The sequence below is a fragment of the Toxorhynchites rutilus genome, chromosome 2 (genome assembly GCF_029784135.1).
Source record: "Toxorhynchites rutilus septentrionalis strain SRP chromosome 2, ASM2978413v1, whole genome shotgun sequence".
NCBI lineage: Eukaryota > Metazoa > Arthropoda > Insecta > Diptera > Culicidae > Toxorhynchites > Toxorhynchites rutilus.
In genome coordinates, this window is record NC_073745.1 from 152,499,141 (window position 1) to 152,522,233 (window position 23,093).

General features: G+C 37.1%; 1 protein-coding gene across 8 annotated transcripts in view; it reads right to left on the reverse strand.

The window, feature by feature from the left end:
- Nucleotides 1–23,093, reverse strand: part of LOC129771839 (bromodomain-containing protein DDB_G0280777) — a 237,822-nt gene that overhangs the window by 187,956 nt on the left and 26,773 nt on the right. Inside the window, exon 1 of one of the 8 annotated variants that reach the window (XM_055775915.1) lies at nucleotides 13,200–13,221. The exons of the other annotated variants lie outside the window; for them this stretch is intronic. The gene's annotated coding sequence lies outside the window, so the exon portion shown is untranslated. Of the gene's footprint in view, nucleotides 1–13,199; nucleotides 13,222–23,093 lie in introns of those variants that run through there. 8 annotated transcript variants of the gene reach the window in all.

The window sequence follows — 23,093 nt, forward strand, 5'->3', positions numbered from 1 at the left end:
TTCAATAAACAACCATCACGCCGTAAATCGAAAGGCAGTTTTGAAAACTCCAATAAATTCTGTCTAAGGATAATTTGTTACTTGACAAAAAAAATCATTTAAATTTTTTGCATCGATTTCAAAAAAGTGTCAAAAACAGGATTTTATAGTACTTTACAAAATCCACAGTAATTCTGCAAATATCACAGTAAATTCTAATTTTTGCAGACAAATTTTTAGCTTAGTGTATTCCCCAAACATCTGTGAACGTTTCATATTGATACGTTCAGCCGTTTTTTTCAAAGTTTGGAGTAAATTAGAGGAGCAATCATTGAAATGTTCTATGAAACGTTTAGTATTGAAGACTGAACTATGCTGTGTGATCACCATTTCACAATGGTCCAGGAGATGCATTTAAGTGGAAATTAGCATTTAGAGCTCGATAGTTATTCTCTAGGCAAAAACTGTCTTCGAAAAAGTTTTTACATATGATAGAGCGCTCATTTTCATGTTGCCGAAAATAGGGTGACCAACATTTTCAATGAAATGAAAAATCTAACTTTCTTATCTCTAGAGATAGAGGTAAACATAGTTCGACAATGTTGTAGTCCCAGTTATTCGAGTCATCTTTGTAGAACAAAGTTTTTCTCTATCTCTTGAAATAACCGATATAGCGCCTTTTTTTCTAAGTTGCGTTAGGGTCACCATTAAAAAAACTGTTTTTTTCTCTAACTTGTATATTTCAAATTCTGTATACAAACTGTCTTTGGAAGACTTTTAGAACATACTGATACAAACATTTTTTGACGCAGAACTTGTCAATATCTCAACTTCACTCAGTTATTTATAGTTAAGTTTTTGATATTTATTCCCAAAAAACTACGCTCTCTTCAATCGCTCGCCATTCTTTCTGGGGCAAACATAAACAAAGTTTATTGGCGGCATTTCAAAGAGCAGAGTTCACTCTACATAATGTGTGATTTTCAAAACTATGTTATTTTTCGTGTTTGAGTGAATTAAAATTGAAATCATGAGTTTTTGGGTGAAAACCCATCAATAACTTTTAGTAGGATTAGGATATATTGGGATATCCTTTAATATAATAGATTTAGCGCTTTTCCGAAGTTGCAATAGGGTGACCATGAAAAAGCGGGTTTTTTTGCTCTAACTTTAATATTTCGAATTCTACATCAAGGCTGTCTTGGTACGACTTTTATAGCTTATCAAGACCATTTTGCGATGCAGAATTCGCCAATATCTTAACCCATTTTAGGCCAACTGTTCGAAAAATCGAACAGCAACTTTGATAATTTTTCATGTCTTTGGACAGGAACCATATGGTAATGTTTTTGCACCAAAAGATAGCTTAATTTATTAGCTACCACTTATATCGACATACATTGTAATATAGAGCGAAAATCATTCGATTGAGCCGCATACAGGAAAATAACAGCCGGGGAAATTGAGTGTTCGAAAAATCGAACGTTGGCCATAACGAACATTTTTTTTTCTGCTGAATCAACATCAACACATCTAACCTCCACTGCGCATTTTGATTTGTTTGCTTTAGAAGACGAACGAATTTTCATTTATTCTTGCAATTTCAGTTGGGAATGTTTGCAAATATCGATTAATTTAGCAAATATTATTGAAAATCTGTATGATTTTCTGTCCGTAACAACCTTAGGTGATGGCGGCCCGTAGAATGTCTTTTGTGGGGGAGCTGGAGGAAATGATCAGTACGTGTAACGAGGATTCTAATGAGATTGTTTGTGTGAATATTCTTCCGCTGGACCGAATAATTGTCACCCAACCCTCTATGCCATTGTTTTTTAACAGTACTCTGGTACTTTGCAGGTTTTGGAAATTGTTCGATTTTTTCGGGAAATGGATAATTGGAGGGACTAGTTTTTAAGCATTGACATTTCTCCACAGTTAACAATAAAAATAACAGCATATGCTTTCGTTTGAACGAAAAAGCCTGTCAGTAATAAGTTAAAATTACATGAAAGAAGAAATGCCACATCTCACCTTAGGTGGATTAATTTGGATTTATACTTAGAGCCCTCCATTCTCCTGTTCTTGTTCTTCCGGGAATCCAAAATTGATGCATTTATGAATACCGTATATTTGCTAATTGAAGTGACTTTTAGTTCGCAGTATGTTTGTACTTGCAAAAAAAAAGTGCGGATTTTGGCCAATGTTCGATTTTTCGAACAGTCATTTCCCGGAAAATGGAAGATGGGAAAAAAATAATTCTTGAACATTGGAGTTCCTTTAGCGTTAATAATCGAAAATACAACAATGGCTTTCGTCAAAAAAATAATGTTTACAGCTTGGTCGTTAATGGGTTAATCCTGCTCTTATTGATGGGGTTTTAATTTTAATTTACTCAAATACAAAAAATAACATATCTTTGAAAATCACATATTATATAGAGTGATTTTTTTTCTTTCAAATTCCGTCAACAAACTTTGTTTATGTTTGCCCCAGAAAGAACGGCAAGCAATTGAAGAGACCAAACGTATCGACGGGAGCGGTCGATGGAGGTAAGCCTGAACCTGGTTATGACATGAACCATGAACATGAATGTTCTCTTTTTTCGTTACAGACAAAGAGAAATATTGTGGATGTACAAACATTGGCCATTCTAGCCAATCAAGTTTGCATACTTGAAATTTAAAAAAAAACAATAACATGACGATTTTTGGAAAGGGCCTATGTTTTTATTCCGGATGTTTACAGAAAATTCTAGTTCAAAAACTATAAGACTTATGAAATTTTGGCCAAAGAGTGAATGCGTTCATGCGTGAACATAAAAAAGTTCTCATCTCATCATACAATTTTCTTTAAGATATTATAATATTTTTTAAGAACACTGAGAAAATTTTTTGGGAAATTTTTTTTCTCTAAAACGTATTTTTCTTTAAATACTAAAAAATATATTAATAACCAAGTTCATGACAATATTTCAAAAAATGGCTTTTGTCAATGACATCAACTTTCTATTGTAGAAACATATGGCATTTTTGAGTGAGTTTTGAGTTTTGAGTGACTTCTGGAAAAACAATTATTTTATACGTAAAATTTTTGTTTGTAAACATGTTCCTGACTTGTTTTCAAATAGAAAAAAGTTTTCAGAACATGTGAATCGCAAATATGTCACAGGTATACCACATGTTTGAGTACACTGAATTATTTTTTTACGCGATTGATGCATGCGCACAAAAAATCGCGTAAAAAAATCACGGGTAAACTCGCGTAAAAAAGAATTCAGTGTATTTAAGATTTTACACGAACCACTGGTTGTGAAAAAACGAAGGCGTTGTTAAAGTTACAGGAGAACAGTTCATCGCCAATTGTTCTATTTGTATGATCTTAATTTCCAATTCTCCCAAAAACGCAGAACTATTACCCATAATTACGATCAGCATGTCGACGAACTCTCCTACGCATACGAACGTGATGAAGCCACCAAATTGAACCCAGCCATGTTACATTTTAGGAAATGAAACGACAAATTATGGCTGGACCGTGAGGTCAGGGTAAGTCCTGCTCAGTTGCTAGTGTACCGAGAGCACAAACAAAATGAAGCACCATGAGGCGCGAACCTGCTCAGGACATACAAATCTTGTCGCTCAACCTCTCAACCCGACCCTAGCCCATTGTGTCTAACAAAATAGGAACCGCAACAGCGGCGGCGGAAGCTTATCGACGCTTTCTCCGTAAACTGTTGCTCGTCGGTGTCTGCACGTTATGAAAGTGATATTCAGAGCAAGTCACGTTTGTAGTCTGTTGAAATATTCAACACTAATGGGAGGTTGAGGAGGCGTAGAGAGGATGGACTTATTCCCTATAGAGCCTCTTCTGTATGCCGGTGGAATAAAGCATAGATGGTGCATTTATTGTTTGTGGTGGTATATTTCGGGAGAATGAAATTTAGGAGCCGAAGAGGAACCAATTAGTGTAAGTAGTAAAACTTACTGAACACGGATGAATACCATCCATTAGCCTCTATATGTATGTTTCTATAACCTAAAAAATAGGGTAATTTCAAAATTAATTATTTTGAAAATACTCATGTAAGTAAGTAAAAACGAGAATAGAAATGGTGAAAATGAGTGACATTGAGTTTTCTTAATAGCGTAAGTTTAAATCTCTTCATACCATAGTACCACTCACAGTTCTGCATTCACACATGCGGAAATAATTCTTTGAATCGCATTGTCTGAATCGGTTCTACGATTTTCCATTAAGGCATAGTATTCTAGTCTAGAAATGTGAGTTTTTTTCCTTCTTATTTCTGTAGTTTAGACATTCAAAAATATACTCTAGAAAGGACTTATCGATAATCTTATTATTTACCGAGTTAGAGCCATTTTAGTGAAGCGGCATCTAACCTGGTACGGCCATAACAACAAACTTCAAACGCATTTTTCTCGAAACTAGCTTTTTCGAACTGACGTACACGATATCTCATATTCTACTGAACCGATTTATGTCGATAGCGACATCTATACTGATTCAGAATCTGTTCGATTTTTTTTTTGTTTCAGATAAGGGCTGGAATCGTGTACGCCATGGCACAACTTTTATTTTAACTTTGTTAAAAGATAGATGTACAAATAATGGTATAATGGAAATTAAAAATATGATTCGTTTTATTTTGACCAACAAACGTCTGAAACTCGTGTCTCTACACTATAATACCCCCTTAAGGTTCATTGTGAGCGCCTTACCGTTTTGAAAATATTCCCTGCACCGACGGAGCGAAAATATTCAAGTGTAAATTGCGTGCTTCAGAAAGAATTTTCTCGGTCACCGTCCAGCTGTTAGGCATACCTGGAGCGCCTTTCCGTGCGCACATGCACAATCATGCCTCCCCCTGGACGATCGATGGTGGGTGTCTCATCCAGCGAATGTGCGGCTCGAGTGCAGCTATATTGTTTCAACGAGTTTGTTTTTTTGTTTCTTCGTATGTACAGATATGATAAATAACGTCTTACTCATTCATCAGTACATTGATGTTACGGATGGATGACGCTTTTGAACTGCATTTCATCGCGAGGGATTGGTTGTTTGCGGCGCTATATGGTTTTGGTATATTTATTATTTCGTTTCAACTGTAAGATAGGAGAAGATCACTACTAGAGGAGAAGATCACTCACTAGATTTTTTAGTTTCGCTACGATTTGTATAAACCCACATGTCTTCGAATGTTTCGTAACGTAACTCCTAAACATATGTCTTTACCATAACAATGTATTTGGGAAAGTTGTTGGAAATTATAAGCGAATTCATAAAATCTCAGGAACATAACACGACAAACATATTTAAAGGGCCTATTTACTATTAAAAAGACAATAAATTACAAATATTTTTCTAAATATCTCGAGAATGGCTACATTCAGAAGGAGATTGACAATAACCTTTTTTTTTAAAATAACATCAGAAGTCATAATTTGTGATTAAAAATGACTGCTAACATACAAAAACTCGAAGTTTCAAAAATTCCTAAAAATTCGATGTTCCACAAAGTTCGTTTTACCATCTTGGGCCCTGTTCACGCAACGCGTAGTTAATGGACGAGCCAGACTACTCGAATAGGTCTAGATAGCATACTCTTTCTAACGTATCATTCTTCTCAGCCCATCGCAGCATCCGGTTGTGATCTACCGATCTTTATCAAAGGCTCACGAACATTTTTCTATTGTGTTACCCACCCGCTTTGCGATATAAAACCGATAGGAATAGGCAAATCGGTCTTAGTCTACATTGGAAGGTCAAATATACAACAGTTTTCATCACTCCGAATATCGTTACATTATACTCGAAGGAGAATAAAGTTGTTTCGTTCCAATCTCCAAATCAAAAGCACTGATTCCCAAAATCCGAAAGGTGATCGCGGTAACAGGCCCATTTTTTAAATTTTCTACATGACTTCTATCTTATATAAAAAATATAAAAAAATATAAAAAAAATACATATTTTTTGATATCGCAAATTAAAATTTTATTTTGTAAATAAAAAAAGAGTACTAATTTTTCTTCTCAGTGTATATTTTTCTCAAATTAAGCCAACAATACTCTATAACTCTTTCTAACACACTATTTCGGTACGACTCATATTTTTTGAGATTTAAATTATCAAAGATTTCTCTTACTCAAATCGATACGCCCTTTTCAAAAGTTACGCTTGAGTCAAAAAATGAACCATGATGATGTATTTGGAAAAGTTGTTGGAAATTATAAGCAAATTCATAAAATTTCATGAACATGACAGTATAACACGACAAACATATTAAAAGGGATTATTTACTATAAAAAAGACAATAAATTAGAAATATTTTTAAAATATTTCGAGAATGGTTACATTTAGAAGGAGATTGGTAATAACCTTTTTTATTTTAAATCACATCAGGATTCATAATTTGTGGCTAAAAATGATTGTTAACATACAAAAATTAGAAGTTTCGAAAATTCCTGAAAATTCGATGTTCCACAAAGTTCGTCAAAAATATTTTTACCATCTTGGGCCCATTTTTTTAAATTTTCTGCATGACTTCTATTTGGTATGAAAAAAATTTAAAAAAAATAAAAAAATATGTATTTTGGATATTGCAAATTGAATTTTTATTTTGAGATATAAATTATCAAAGATTTCTCTTACTAAAATCGATACGCCCTTTTCAAAAGTTACGCTTGAGTCAAAAATTCCCAATTGCTGTGGAAAACTCATATTTCCTCTAACCCAAACGGAATACACACTTTCATTGGAATCAAAAATACAAGTTTTTAAAATCTGCATTTTTAGGACGATTTCATTTGGAATTGCTGTTTACACTTTATGGCTTTTTTCTAAATCTATGCAATTGTGCATTCAACTGTTAGTATCGATGATACTTGCCAACAATAATTTTGCCAATTATAATTTTCAAAATTCAGAAAGAATGAAAATAAAAATCAGCAAACACGTAGGACTACGTCCTTTATTTCTATACTGGGGTATACATTCAAAGTTTTGAAAACGAGAGCGTTACGCCGGACCAACAAGATTTTGAGCGTTAATACCTCCAAACCAACTGAACAAAATAGTATGATAACCACTTCATTCGAAAGATACAATGTATACGCGTTATATGCTTGGTAACTATCGAGCCGAACACTTGTTTCAATAGCTTAAACATTGCTTTGAAAAAAGGCTATTGAAATCACACAAATCTGTATATAAGCCCCAAGAAAGTGCTGATGAACGGTGTCACCATCAAGAGCCTGTTTGTGCAAACGGAGGGCACTGGTGCGTCGCGTTCGTTCAAGCGTTTACCGCTATCCCCCTGCTGCTACAGGGAAGAAGAAAAGAAGGAAGATTATTTGAGCAGCCCTTACAATATCCAGCAAGTCGTCTATACATCGGAAGATGGGCACTTTTAACGGAGAAATTCTATGAAAAAATTACAATTAATTCTATGAAAAAATTACAATTAATCCTAATTTTGTGTAAAGTAAACTGTGTAAACTGTTTGTTTACGTAAATTTCCAAATTTACGCTTTTTTTTTACGTGACACGTATCAATCGCATAAGAAGTGACTCCAGTGTAAACAGATTTGATATGCTAATTGATGTAACTTTTCACGAAACAAGTTTGTATTGTGTCACTGATTAGTAACAGAGAAATAAAAGGTGAAACAGATATCATGATTGTAGCATGCAAAAAAAGAAATCAGTAAATCAATTGTTAGAATATGCGTTGCATTGTAAACTAATAATTCAACGGAATTTGAAATTTACGTGGTTTTTTTTATACACGGCACGTATTCCTCGCGTAAAAAGCGACTCCAATGTGTGATATTTCATCGAAGACATCAACATTCTATCTTTTATAGTTTCTTGATTATAAGGCATTTTTGTATAGAGACTTCTGAAAAAATAATGTTTCCTACGTAACATTTTTGTGTGTAAATTCTCGCGTTTGACATATTTTTCACATGTTTCTAAATAGAAAAAGGTAAACATTAATAGTAATTTTTCAAAGAAAAACATGAAAAAGCTGTTTTTCGAGAAACTTTTTCCCTGTGAAACACCAGAAAAAAACATGTTTTCGAGTAAAATGTATTTTAATTTTCAATTTTTTTTCAAGAATTTATTTATTTTTAATGAAAACATTCATTCTTTGACTAAGGCCTGATAGATTTTGTGTGAGAAATTTTTTGAAATTTTGAAACTTTTTTTCGAAGAATCTTAATTAATCTTAGTTAAAAACTATAAGAACTAAAAAAGGTTGGTGAAAGAATGAATTGTAGGAAATTATTTAGGTTTTTCAATAAAAAAAATAAATAAAGATGAAAATATTTTTAAAATGTTATTCTTAATTTTATCCTAAAATCTCTAACCACTCTTCAATTCGTTCTTTGACGCTCAACATCTATCTTTTTTTAAATTTCGCTGCAATATCATTTTAAACAATTCCTGGTGGATTTTCAATTATAATTTCCCTAAATCACAGTTTTTACTCCACCGTAGTCATAAAAGCCAAAAAACTTCCACTTAAACGTTGACATATTTCACTTTTGCTTGAAATAAGTTACATTTGAAATATAAAAAAAAATTAAATGTATATAATCGAGTGCAAAATTGTATATAATCGAATCATATATAATCGAGTAAGTATTTAATCGACTTTGTATATAATCGAGTCCGAGTATTATAAAAATCGATTTGCTAGAGTTTTTCCCCAATACGAACTTTTGTGAGAGAAGCACTATGAAGCTATTTTTATAATGGCATCAAATTTTGCAACAAAATGGTGTATATTGATTTCACGCAAAAATAATGTATTTCTATTCTCCCAACGCAGAACGCATTGCAAAACCAAGAGTTTGCAGATTTTAACATTTACGAAGGTTCCTGTTGCATTGACTACGCTGCAGACCCCTCCATAAACAACACAGCTGAGTACACATTTATCTCTAATGAAGGTCATAATCTACGCTAACAACGGAGTATTACACACACCCGAAAGCCGCACGACAAAATTACGGTGGAACGGAGCGGATGCGAAAATTCTGGTTAACCGCGCACATTTGCTCATAAATACCCAAAACAGCAACAATGTTTTTGGAAACCTCATCCATCTTCCATCGGTGCTTTTCCAAAGGCACACTAAATGGGATCAGATGGATTCATGGTACCATCCATTTCACGATTCGTAATTTTGCGCTTTCCGGTACATTTCAACGCTTAATTACTACCTGCTGTAAACGGTTCGACTTTTAGACTTGGAGTGACCTTCTCTGGGGGTTCAAGGTCGAACAAATTGCTCTGTATTTTGCTTACCATTTCATTGATCAATCAAACTGATGAAGCATAATTGATTTTACTTCGGGCTTGGCGAATACAGTGGTGGTGAATTGATTGAAACTTTGTTCCTCGGAGTTCGTCATCGATGAGATCTGTTGCAAAACTTAGACAAATGAAAATTGATTGATGAAACTTGGAGAAACTTACTTTGTTTGAGTAATTATTATCCTATCGAACTGTTGTTTTTTTGAAAAACTCATTCCGGTTAAGGTTGTGTGACTCTCAGAACTGATCTTTTTTGTTTAATTGTCTACATATATTTGAAGGTTATTTCTGTAAGATTATACTCTGCTCGAAAACGCCATTCCAAAAAAGTTGTTGTATTTGTGTATTGCAAGAACTTCCTATCATAATTGATGACACTCAGCTGCAAATGGCATTTCGTTGCGATACATCTTCTACAACGTCTATGTGAACTGTAGTTATGGCTCCAAAAAGCTACTGGAAATGGCATTCATTTTTGCAAATTGAACTTTAAATGCCCAAATCTAGCATTATGCGTTCCCATTCCGTCGAAACCAGCAGTTACACTTCATTTGCGTCTGCACTTGAACTTTAGAAAACACTTAAGTTCTACATACGTATTGGAGTAACCTAGGCTAAGCCTCCGGCAATTAGCAAGCGGCAAATTTTCGAACCATCGCTAAATCCCATTCCACATTCACATACAGATGGACTCGGCCTAAGATGATTGAAGCGATTAGTGGCGAACACTTCTCTCGCCGCATGCTGTGGGTCATAATCATCGCAGCCCGCGCAGCCGCCTGTATTTGCGCTAGCCTCGCTTCATGTGATGCTCATTGGGGAGCTTTCCGAAAAAAAAAACCAACAACAGCTTGAAGGAGAAAACGGTTCAACTTAACCCAGTTTCGTTCGTTTAGTTCGGCAGAGCTAAGATGTGTGGCTGATAAATGGTGCCCCTCGTGTAGCAATTACAGTAAAAGTTTTTTTTCCTCTCCGTTCCAAACTGCGCCATGGCATTATGTTTTTATTTTCTTGGAGGCAATCGGACAAGTGATGACCGACCAATCACAGACCGGAGGAAAGTCTAATATGATTTTATTTATTTTTCTCTGCTCTCGGGCCTGAAAGGTTTCGATAATTTCTCTTCCGTGTTGAGTTTTATTAGCGCATACACACACACACGCGCATTTGAAATTAGTTCACGATAGATACCACGGATGTTGTCGTTTTTTTTCGCAATATGGTGCACACAAAAATGGTAAGTGAAACCAAAATGGTGATGTTATTTTAAATCTCAAAGTTCATCCAGAGATGGAATGTTCACTTTCGGTGGTCGATAGTGGATTGTGAGATTTTATGCGATGATATTCGTGGTGATGTCAGACATCTCTCGATCATTCGGCTCTTTAATGGCCCTTTTTTTTTCTTTAATAAGCTATGCCTTTTTGGTGTTTGATGATGACACCAATGCACAATGGTCCAGGAGATGCATTTAAGTGGAAATTAGCATTTAGAGCTCGACAGTTATTCTTTAGACAAAGTTGTTACTCATGATAGAGCGCTCGTTTTTATGTTGTCAAAAATATGGTGACCAAAATTGTCGATGAAATAAAAAATCTGACTTTCTTATCTTTATACATAGAGGTAAACATAGTTCGACAATGTTGTAGCTCCAATTATTTGAGACATCTTTGTAGAAACAATTTTTTCTCTATCTCTTGAAATAACCGATATAGCGCTTTTTTTCTAAGTTACGTTAGGGTCACCATGAAAAAAAATGTTTTTTTGCTCTAACTTTTATATTTCAAATTTTACATGCAAACTGTCTTCGAAAGACTTTTAACCATCAATAACTTTGAATAGGATTAAGATGTAGACAAGTTCTACAAGCTCTCTGATCGGGATAAAAGTTAGTAGAAATAGTTAGTACAGCTTCGAATACCGCAAAATCGCTTATGCAAATAAAGCAATATTTCAACTTCTCAACTACTCGGGTGACAATTCGTCAAATTTTGGTAATAAATTCTCATATAAAGAGGGTTTAAAAGGTTAAAGCTCTTCATCTTACACCATCTCATATCGAAAGACGTCTGTGTTTTGCCAAAGCTCACATGAACCGATAGTGGGACATGGAATGTTGTGACAAAGAAAGTTTCCAAAAGAATACATTTTGCTATATACCATAACGAAGAGTTCTTCTATGTATAGTTTATCTTCATTGACGAAAAAAGCTCAATTTGGATGGCCGTCATGGTTTCAACGGGTACTGGTGTGATTTACGGAAGAAGGAACAGTATTTTTCAACCACGAATTTTGGTGGAGGCTCGTGCATGGTTTGGGTGGGATTTTGTGCAACCGGAAAGCTCAAGATAGCTCTCACATCACTCAAGGATTACACACATGTTCTGGAATCTTCTCTCCTGCCGTTTTTGCGTAGATATCGTCACAAAAATTCACATTCCAGCAAAACAATGCTACTATTCATACCAGCAAGTAAACTAAGCAATGGATTAAGGACCAAAAACTTATTTTTTTGGACTGGCCGGCTCGCTCTCCAGACTTGAATCCTGTTGAAAATCTTAGGGGGGACTCTTGTACGCTGAATCTACACTGAGGGAAAACGGTACACTACGATTGAAGAGCTCAAAGTCGCAATTTCCGAGAAAATGGAAAAATATCGAGAAATCTGTTCAGCAGAATTTGGTAAATAGTATTCCAACACCAATTTTCAAGGTTAGTAGTCGAAATGGGAAGGTTGCCAATTATTGACATGTAAATCAGCCGATCGTTTTGAATTTTTCATTGATAATACTTATGAATTTTGAAGTGGTCTTATAGAAACTGGACAGCTGAAATATTTAATCATATTTAAGCACAACAAATAAACAAACAACTCTTTTGAACGAAATTGACGTTAAATATATTTTATTCTAAGCATTCAACAATGTATGAATGTATATTGTTGAAATTCTAGCTGTTTGTGTTGCAACGATATAGAATCAGGGTGGTCTTTATAAGTTGGACAGAGTGGATTGTAAACTAAAAACTTTACAATCTATAAAAAAAATGAATATATGACATATTATCAAAATTTGATATTATTTTAAGTGTATGAATTTACACTCGAGTGGAATTGAAAATTATTATTGGATGCATCAAATGAGAATCCGGAAGACTGTTGAAACACACTTCCACGACTGCCTCATCTTCTTCTTCTTCTTCAATGGCACTAACGTTCCTAGAGGAACTTCACCGTCTCAACGTAGTATTACTTGCGTCATTTTTATTAGTACTTAGTCGAGATTTCTATGCCAAATAACACGCCTTGAATGCATTCTGAGTGGCAAGCTCTAGAATACGCGTGATCACAGTGCAAGTCGGAGGAAATTTCTTTGACGAAAAATTCCCCCGACCAGAACGGGAATCGAACCCGAACACCCGGCATGTTAGTTATGACGCTAACCACTCGGCCACGGGAGCACATTTCCACGACTGTCCTTTCTCTTAAATTCGTTTAATTGTTTTTCATGCATAATTCACTTTGGAGGTGAGAACAGCTCAGAAGTCAAAAATAGCAACATCTAATGAATAAGGTTTCTTAGTATAATTCACTGATGCGGAGCGTTTTCTTGATCGATTTTTTTTCTCTTTGTATATCGTAATATCTACGGTTGCCTTAGGTTCCTGATGCATCTCAAGCATAAACAAACTCGCAAATTTTTCATTGAAATTGTTAAAAAAACAATTGGCCACCGAAAATTTCAATCGAAGAGTTAATTCTGAAATATTGTTTCAATACATGCGAATTTGAACAAGTCCTCAGACTCATAGCTTGTAAGCCAAACCACGTAGATGTAATCTTCATACCAATTCTTTTGGAGACAAGCGTGTTAACCTACATGCATATTAATCCACCGCAAGAATACGCCAATCTGTATTTTCACATCTGATACCGTATGCTTTATGTACCTGAAAGAAACTAGAAAAAATCTTTTGTTAGAATATCAACTGTGCAATTGAATAACAAAAATATCAAAAACGAGTGAAGAAATACAACCAACAAAGTTGGTTGTATTACAAATACAAATACAAACAACAAATAAAACCAATTGATGATGTTCTTTCTAAAAGCGATAACGCTTTATATCAGCCATTCCATATCAAACCGATATAGTGGTTCACAGATCTCAGTTTTCAGTTTTGTTCTTTTTCGTAAAATACTAGATTCGTATTTTTTTTAATTTTATTTCACTTCGTCTTAGATTTAAAAAAACATCTCACAGACTGACAAATCTTAAATACTACCTAATATTCCTAATTCTACGTTTAAAAACACATTTAGATACATTAAAATCGAAGTGACATTGAACTTCATTAAACGCACGGAAGCAGCTGGACAAAGGACAGTTTTGCCCGTACGACGTTGTATGCGGCCGTATCGCCAATAGCTGTCTTTCGCGGAGCTGTCTGGTGGGAGCGTAAAACCGTATCTCGCTGATTAACTCCGCACTGTCGATGTTTCCGGACAGTAAATCGAAGACGAACAGACGTTGAATTTTCTTCCGCCTCGCCGAAAGCGTTTCTATGTCAATAAGCATGCAGCGACTTTCGTAATCAGGAAGATGAGCGGGATCATTCCATGACAGTTGTCTTCAGGCGTAGCGAATAAAACAGCGTTGCACTTTTCCGATCCTGATGATGTGCGTTGTATGGTAAGGAGCCCACACGCATGCTGCGTATTCAAGGACACTTCGAACCATTGAGCTGTACAGAGCCTTCAGCGTGTACGGGTCACGGAAGGACTGCGTGTTCCGCCGGATAAACCCTAGAACAGCGTATCCTTTTGCGATGACGTTGTTGATGTGTTCGGTAAACTTTATGTCGAGAATTACCCCGAGATCTCGAATGGAGGTAACGCGATCGATAACAGCAGAACCGATTATGTAGTCATAGGACAGAAACGATTGGCGCCTTGTAAATGTGATTGTCTTACACTTGCTGATGTTCAACTCCATGCCATTATCAGCACACCATGCAACCAATTCATTCACGTCAGCTTGTAGAGCATAGCAGTCCAATATGGAAGAGATTTTCCTAAATATTTTTAGGTCATCAGCGTAGAAAAGCTTACCAGACCTCAGCCGGCTGGCGAGATCATTGACGAAGAGAATGAAAATCAAGGGCCCAAGAACGCTCCCTTGAGGGACGCCGGATGAAATAAGATATGTACGGGAACGAGCACTTCCAACTCTCACGAAAGCTTTTCTATCGGTTAGATACGATCTGAGCCACTCAGTTATCCATTCAAGAAGTCCAATATGTTTGAGTTTCGCGATAGCCAGTTCGTGGGGGACTTTATCAAAAGCTTTCGAGAAATCAAAATAGATAGCATCTACCTGACTGCGACTTTCTACAGTTTCCGACAGAACGCTCATGTAACTCATCAGATTTGAAACGGTTGAACATTTCTTCACAAAACCATGTTGAGCATCAGTTATGAACGAACGAACCGCATTAAAGAGACTCCGGTGGACGAGTTCTTCAAAAACTTTAGCAATGCAGCATAATATCGAGATTCCTCGGTAGTTACAAATGGCGTGAACACTACCAGACTTGTGAATTGGAGTGATCGATGCCATCTTCCACACCTCTGGAAACCTACGCTCGCTCAGGGAACGATTGAAGATTGTGCTGATAGGAGTTTTTAATGCATCTGCACATTCCTTTAGAAATGCTGGAGGTAGACAGTCTGTACCGGCACCCTTGGAAGCGTCAAGGTTTTTCAAAACTGCAGCTACGTCATTTGGGGCGAAAGTTAATAGCGGAAGGTTTATGTCAAACGATGGAATGTTTCGACCAGCCGCTGATAAACTGGGAGTGTCACGATTGTGCACGCTACTAAAAAAGTCCGCGAAAAAGTCAGTGATATTCTCGGGCGAGTCCACAGTAGCTCCATCATGCGTCATTCCTGAATTCCCTCAGTAGTATTTTTCAGGTTCCTAATGTAGGACCAGAAAGATGCTGGATCACGTTTCAAGTTTGATTCGGTGCGGTTGTTGTAACTTCGAAACGCGTTTTCTTGACATTCATTGTAGATCGTTTCAAGGTGTTTTAATCTATCCCTGTTGCACGAAGATCTTTCGCGGAAAAAACGTTTACGTGATTTCCGAACGATATTACGAAGGTGTCGTAGTTCTGGTGTCCACCAAGGGAGTTTTGAGTGAATTGCGGAACTCCTGTGTTTTCGTGGAACTTGATCGTCGAGTATGTTAAAAACCTTTTCATAGAACAGTGCAGCTGTCTGGTCTGTGGATGCGTCGCCGAGTATAGCATCCCAGTCAACCGCCGCAAGCAGGTCATTAAGCGCTACGAAGTCACATCGTTTAAAATCGAAATCATCAACATCACTTACGCCGATAGGGTTTTGATTTCCAGCCACGATTTCGAGCCGGAGAACAAACGGGTTATGGTGAGGATCAATTTTTAAAAGCGAAGATGGTGGATCAATGAGCTCTACATAGGTAGATTCACTCACAAACGCCAGGTCAAGAAGACGTCCGTTTGCGTTACGAACTGAGTTGATTTGGTGAAGTCCGGATGTGAGGATGGATTCTGCAAATGCAATTTCAGATTCGGTAGAGGCGTTGATTGGCAGGTAACTGTTGCAGTCGTCGTCGAACACCATGATAGATGTGGGAGATTATAGTCGCCAAGTACAACAATGACGTCGTTTGCGGAGGACAGGTCGTAAATCTCTTGAACAGCAGCTGCGTGCGATTCATAAATATCAGGACGAGAGCTCGGGCGAATATAAATTCCGCAGACGTAAATAGTTGTCCCGGGAAGACTAATAGAAACGACCGTTTGTTCGAGATGAGTACAGTTTGTTAACGTAAACGCACAACACCGAATATCGGATTTAACGGCGACCAAAACGCCACCACCGCGTTGTAGAGTGCTTGTGTTAGCATTACGGTTACAACGAAAAATGCTGTAGTTTGATGCAAGCTCAGCGTTTACTACGTCTGGGCGCAACCACGTCTCGGTCAGAACAATTATGTCGTAGTCACAACTCGTCGTTTTCCTACGGAACTCGCTAGTTTTTGTACGCATGCCTCGCACATTTTGATAATAAAGTGTCAAATGATTTGAGAATAATGTCGCCGCAGTGTCAAGATTGGAAGGGCAGATGATTTGATCAACAACGTGCAAGCTCTGCGTAGATGACACTAGTTGGATAACAGTACTGTTTGGGGGTGGCGGAGTTGTTACGTCGACGTTGAGGCTCCTGGGTCGGCTATCGGCGCTGGTTCCAAAAATGCCGTGAGTTGGAAACATTGTCCTCAAATTCGCGAAATTCGATCCCCTGCGGCCAAGTAGAGGGGTCCATTGCCTTGGTTTTTAAGTTTGGGTTGATACCCACCTTAAACGACACAAACGTTAACGTGTTAAACGGTCGGCCCCTGGAGATAAGTGATTTTATCACTACGTCATCCGTCTGCAAACATTCCTTGGCGAGGTTCTGGACATCCGCATCCGAGACTTCGGGTGAAATTTTCGACAGGTACATCCAAAGTCTACTCTCTGTCCTTACGGAGGCAGCAATAGATGCCCCGTTTGCCATCGAACCTGTACCACGGAATATTTTCGTTGGCCGTTCGAGTCGTTCGAGGTCTTCGTCGCGGGCTCTCTTTGGCGATGATCGATTGCCAAATTGAAAACGATGCGGTAAGGGTGATAAAAGCGCCGGAGAAAGTTTATTGAAGCCTCCTTGTATCTCCAGTCGCAGTTCGGCGATCAAGCTGTCTTTTATCTCCGTCTTCAACTCTTCGACAACCTTTTTGTGCATATTGTTCAGTTCCGCTGTTACAGAATTCATCGATGTTATTGTGTTCTTAAAGCGTGCGTTCCCCATTATGTCGCGACATCCTTTGCACATCCAGAATACAGCGGGATTTCCAATGATTTCCTTGTACAATGTTTCTGTTATTCTGGCGCATTTGAAATGGAAAGTTGCTTTACAAAGGCCAGCGCAAGCAACTTCGGCAGATGTCATGTTCATTGCACAACTGTTACAGATTTCCATTTCGCAGAATATAAAACATACTAGCAACACTGCGATAAGAAAAACGATTTAGGAACCACCACCAGGGCGTTTGAGTACGACGACAGGCGGCGATCAAAACAAAACAACAAATCACTGAGCGGAACAAGGAAATAGAGCGATTCGCTATGAGCAATACGAACACACACTAACTTACGCTTGGTTTGTTTACCCTTCAACTCCCGATTGCGGTGATGAAAATCTGCCGCGGTGCGAAGCAACTGATGATGATATGATATGTGCAGCTGCTTGTTGGTATTTTCGGATTCCACAATGAGAAGATGAGCAACAGCGGAGAAATGTATTGTCGGATTGATACAGGTGAATTAGAGCAACAGTCAATATATCGCGCTGGTCGAAGGCACTGAATTGATGAACGGATGATTTTTATTAGGGTGCCTATTTCTATTTTCGAAAAATCAAATTTTTCAATTTTTTTCCAAAAATGATATTTTCAATAAATCATATCATTTGAACTACTAAATCGATTCAGGAGATCGACATAAGAAATTAAAGTCAGTTCTGTAGTCTTTCTCGGATAAATGTTACACTCGCAAAAAATTGTATTTAGTTTTTGTGATTATTGATTGTATTTGTTTTTTACTGTCTACGTGGCTTTGGACTAAAGAGCGCTATATTTTTTATATTTTTCGTACAAAGCTGAGTTTTTTTTACATAATATATGCGAAAATCAGAGAGGTGTTATTTTTCGTTCTTGAGTTATTATTTTTCAAATTCAACATGTTTGAAGTCTTTGTTCAATATTCCTATGTGAATAGACTAGAGCTATGCGACTGAAATCGAACCTTCCCGCAAATGTGATATTTTTTCAATGAAGGTTGGCTTCATTTTAATATGTAGGTCATCTAAATCAGTCCAGTAGTTCAACTGTTATGAATTTTTGAAAAAAATCATTTTTAGATAATAGGGGAAAAATGATTTTTCGGACCACCGGTTAACTCTGAAAAATCATTACTTAAAAAACAAAAAAAAATCTCTTTGATTTGTTCATATGTTATGTAAAAAAGCTCAGCTTTGAAGAAAACACAAATACAAATAATTTTTTTGCGAGTATAATATTTTGCTCGTGAAAGACTACCTAATTAGCTTTAATTTGATATACTGATCATTTGAATCGGTCCAGTAATTATGAGTTTTTGAAAATAATTCATTTTTGGAGAAAATCGGAAAAGCTGATTTTTCGTACCACTCCAAAATTAAAATGGGCACCCTAATGAGAAATAAATAAAATACGGGAGTAATATTTTTTCATGCTAATAAAATAGATTATTTTCGATGGTACAGATTTTTGGAAAAAAGTACAAATGAGAAAGATTCTCAACCCCTCTGGTACAGATGAAAATGTGGCAACACAGGATGCGACCGGTTGCTTGATAGGCTCTACATAATTTTTAGAGGCTAACATTCCTTTCATTGTTTCCGTTCATAGTCTACTTTTTTAATCATCGATTGATTTGAGAGAAAAATGGTTCAACCGATATTGTCGAATGTGGAAGATCATGGAATTCTCCTAGAAGTGGAAAAGCCAATGTGTCACCGGATCTTTTGATCGTTATGCCAAAAATCTGCAGCTCTAATTTGTATTCTGAATTTAGCTGTTTTCATGATCCATGTTTTGATCTGAATATTTACTCAACAAATAAGGGAAACATATCAGCAGAAGGGGAATCGAGGATTGTTATCAAATTTTGATATTACTTGGTTCGATTATATAAATATTATTTTATTGATTTGAACTCGAAATGTTTCTCTAAGATAATTTTACACTCTGAAACGTATCCGCAATATTCAGTATGTGTTACATTGATTGGAAACAGTTTTTTAGTTCCCATATAACTGGGCATGAAACCATGAATACTTTTAACATTGTTTTAATTCTTCCATATACACTTCATACGGAATGCAAATAATTACTACGCCATATTTTGTTTACCAATCCTAATATACTTTCCCTACTACTCTACCTCAATATGTACCTCATTTGGGTCAATTCAGAGTTATCAAGAGAATATTATTTTGTTAGGAAGGGAGTGAATTCATTGTAGCTCGCAGTTTGTACAGATCATGGTTTGTACAGTCCGAATGCGAAACGAATCATGTTTCCTTAGTTTTCAATAGTGGATACAACCAGGTATGGGCAAAATCACATCGAAACTCGTTCAACAACACTCATTTACAGATAAAACTCACCCTTCTATTCCCGCTTATGCCTCACTTCATTTGAGACAGAAAACATTCACCTATCATCTTCGCAAGGTTCATTCTTGATTTGAACGAAAAAATACTGTCTCGATTCTGCTCATCTATTCTCAGAAAATTTTGCATTCTCTCATTTGGCTCTCGGAATGACTCGGAAATAAAATCATACATACACGCAGATTAAATCACTCGTTATTTTGTTTCGTACGATCCTTCCACATATTTTCTGAGTTTGCACCCTTAATGAAAGACGTAGTTCTACGTCAAAACAATTTGGAAACTAATAATTGGGATTGCATGTGAATCAAATCAATTTTCTTCTATCTGTACGTATTCGAGCGTTTCCCTTTTCCGGATGTGATAATCCTTCTTCGAATTCTGCCGAAATAGTGGGTAACAGTCAAATGTCCCTAATCACCTTTCACTTCAAGTTGGGTAACCTCTTCAAACCGTAAATTTGAAATCGATTTGGTGAATAAAAACTGTACCGTTAATGAACCAACGGTGATTATCTATAATTCGTCCTCATTATCCAACGCAAGCTTCGCCCATTATACATCCCAAGTTTAGTCGATTGCGCGCTGTTACCTCGGTTGCAGCCAGAAAAAAAACAACTGTGATATAATCGTCCACCGTCGGCAGGGTAGAAAAACGACACCCGTTTTGCGTATTTTCAGATATGATTCGGAAAAAATTAATATGCTTTCACTTTCTCCCGAAATTTGTTAATTTTATGGCATCCACCGTGACGGTGTTAACGGTTGCGATAGTTTCCAAATCATATCAACAAAGCCGCCGAGTGACGAGTGACTGACTGTGACGTTCGTCTGACTCTTGTTTGTATAATTACCTGCCGGTAAGGCTGTTGAAGTAATCACTTTTTGCACCGTTGCAGGAATTAGGCTAAAGTGCTGGTGCTGTGCGACAATGTCGAATCACTGACGTAAGATAACCACTTACCCTCACATGGTAACACTTTCATATGGCAAATACATGTCCGAGTTGCAATTTTATTTGTAGCTTAACTCGTTCTTCTCCCTTGGCTCTCGCTGATTAGCGGTGGCAAACATGATATATTACTCTAGTATGATAAGCTGCATCTTGCGCTCCGTGAAAGTGAGGAAAGGTGTTAAATACCCACGAAACGCCTTATTATTGGGAGCACTACCCACATCTGATGTGTCATCAGCAGAGAAACAGCATGCTTTAAAAAATATTGTACAGTATTCTGTTTTTTGCAATTATAGTTTCGACAATTCTCAGTTGGTCTTTTTATCACATAGAAGCCGGTTCACCACCAACATCCAATGCTCACACTGTGCAAATCACTCACAGGGCGTGAAGATTTCAAAGCATACAGAGCCACTCAGTCCATTTCGTAAGCTGCACTTGCACAGTGCTCTTTTGTGCATTTGTTTGCTTCACGGCTAATCGAAAATGTTTGTGATTTCTCCAATTCGTTTCTAAAAGTACCCCCACATCGTCAGTCCGTCGGTTCGAATGCAGCAAGCATTTCAAGCCCCGGCTGCTGGTCGAAGATTCTGCAATGCTTATGATGTTGAGTGGCGCTTCAAAAACACTTAAGCTTCTCCATTTTTCACTTCACTTCTCAATCGTGTTGTTATATTGTGTTCAATAATAGAGCCTGAGCCTCTGAGTCTGCATTTCTCTCCCTTTCAGTTCAGTGGTCTTGTGCTATACTGAACGGTTCAGCCTTGGTTTTCCATTTTCCAACATTGCATTGTAGCAGTATATTCAATTTGTGCCGATGAACTGTGAATGGAGGGCTGCTAACTGCAGAGTTTTGTGTGGTTTAGAAAAGTGCACTATTAGGTAAGTGTGTATATATTTTGAAGGCAAAAACAAATGGTCGATGTACAAAATAATGAATAAGGCGCGAGAAAATGTTCTTATTATTTCTGTTCTTCATTTTCTCGTCGCGTTCATATTTCAAGAAATTTCTTTGTGGCATTGGAGTCACAGGTTACGTCCCAAATCCATCGAACGCATCATATACGGCAGAGCATTGAGCCCACATTTTTGCGATTTAAATGTACTGAACTATATAACATTTTCCTAAGCGTTTTCTAATACAGAACCTTGGAGTTTACTTTTCGCCGGCAATTTTTGTTTTCATCAGCATTTGACTTCATCAGCCACAGAGACTGAGATACCGTCTCACCGTGATATATCTTCTAATCAATTTTGATTAGGTAGATTATATTACCGTACCCGTTCATTTTTGATGGATCAAAAACGCCATCGATTTTACACTTATGGCTCATATCCGAAGCCATATTTCAAAATCATGTTGACAAATGACCTGTCACAAATCAAATCTGCATTTAATCAAAATTGCATCGTTGATTTAAAAAACCAAACTACATCCGATTAAAGTTGACAGTTGACAATTGAGGGGCTTAGAATGAAAGGGGTGTAAGTGATTTGATCGATTTCTCTACATCGACTCTCTCTTTGGGTCATAACTTAGCTGCAAATACATTCCCAGCTGTATTTACCAACGTGGAAAATAGGTCAGAACCTCATCTATCGGATTCTATAGCAAACTTAAATTGGAAAGTTTTTGCAGTTGAGTTATTAACTAAATAAAAAGTTGATGATGAGAAAACGATCAAGTCACTTACCCCCCTTTCATTCTACGCCCCTCAATTGACAATTGTGAAATATTTCCGGCAAATACCTTCCGAAACTAATGGGATAAAACACAGAATATGAATTTCTAAACTTAGTACTTAGAGTTCATTAGGTACCATTAACACGTTGAGTCCCGCGACGGTCCCATTGAGCTTTTTAGTAGGAAAACGCTGACTGACTGGGACTGACAGATACAACATCTATATAAATAAAAATGTAAGGCAAAATCTGTTGGTAAGGCGAAAACGTGGATGTTTGAAAGTTTGGTCCCTAGTTTTATTATTCATTGATATCAATACACAAATTCATTCAATATCAACATCGTTCTCGGACACTGACGAAAGGGCCAAATTCTCTGAGGAAGACAAGAAAGTACAGGAAATTCTTAATAGTATCTACAAAATAGGATAGCGTTGCGAAGTGTGAAGAAATCGACAACGTATGTCGAGAAATAGGTTTTTCGAATAGGTGAAGCAAACAGTCATTACCTTCTATTGTTGAACCGTATGTACCTAACGTAAAGGAAACTGTAACCCGAGACGGTCGGGTATGAATGAATGGGGGAGTTGCTAGTGAACGGCTTAAGCGCCACTCCCGAAGGAGACCGTTCACCACTGTTTCGGTGCCCAGCTGAGACACTGCCAAAGGGCAGGTTTTTTCTTTGAACCCCCAAACAAGAGAAGTTTCAAGTTCGACCGTCCCAGGCACGTTGGGAAACGAACTGATTGCTGTGGTAATTGTTGCTCGCAACAATCGACCTCAGACTGATAAAGTAGATCTCAATCTGCCTGCGTTATCATCACAGGCAGTAACT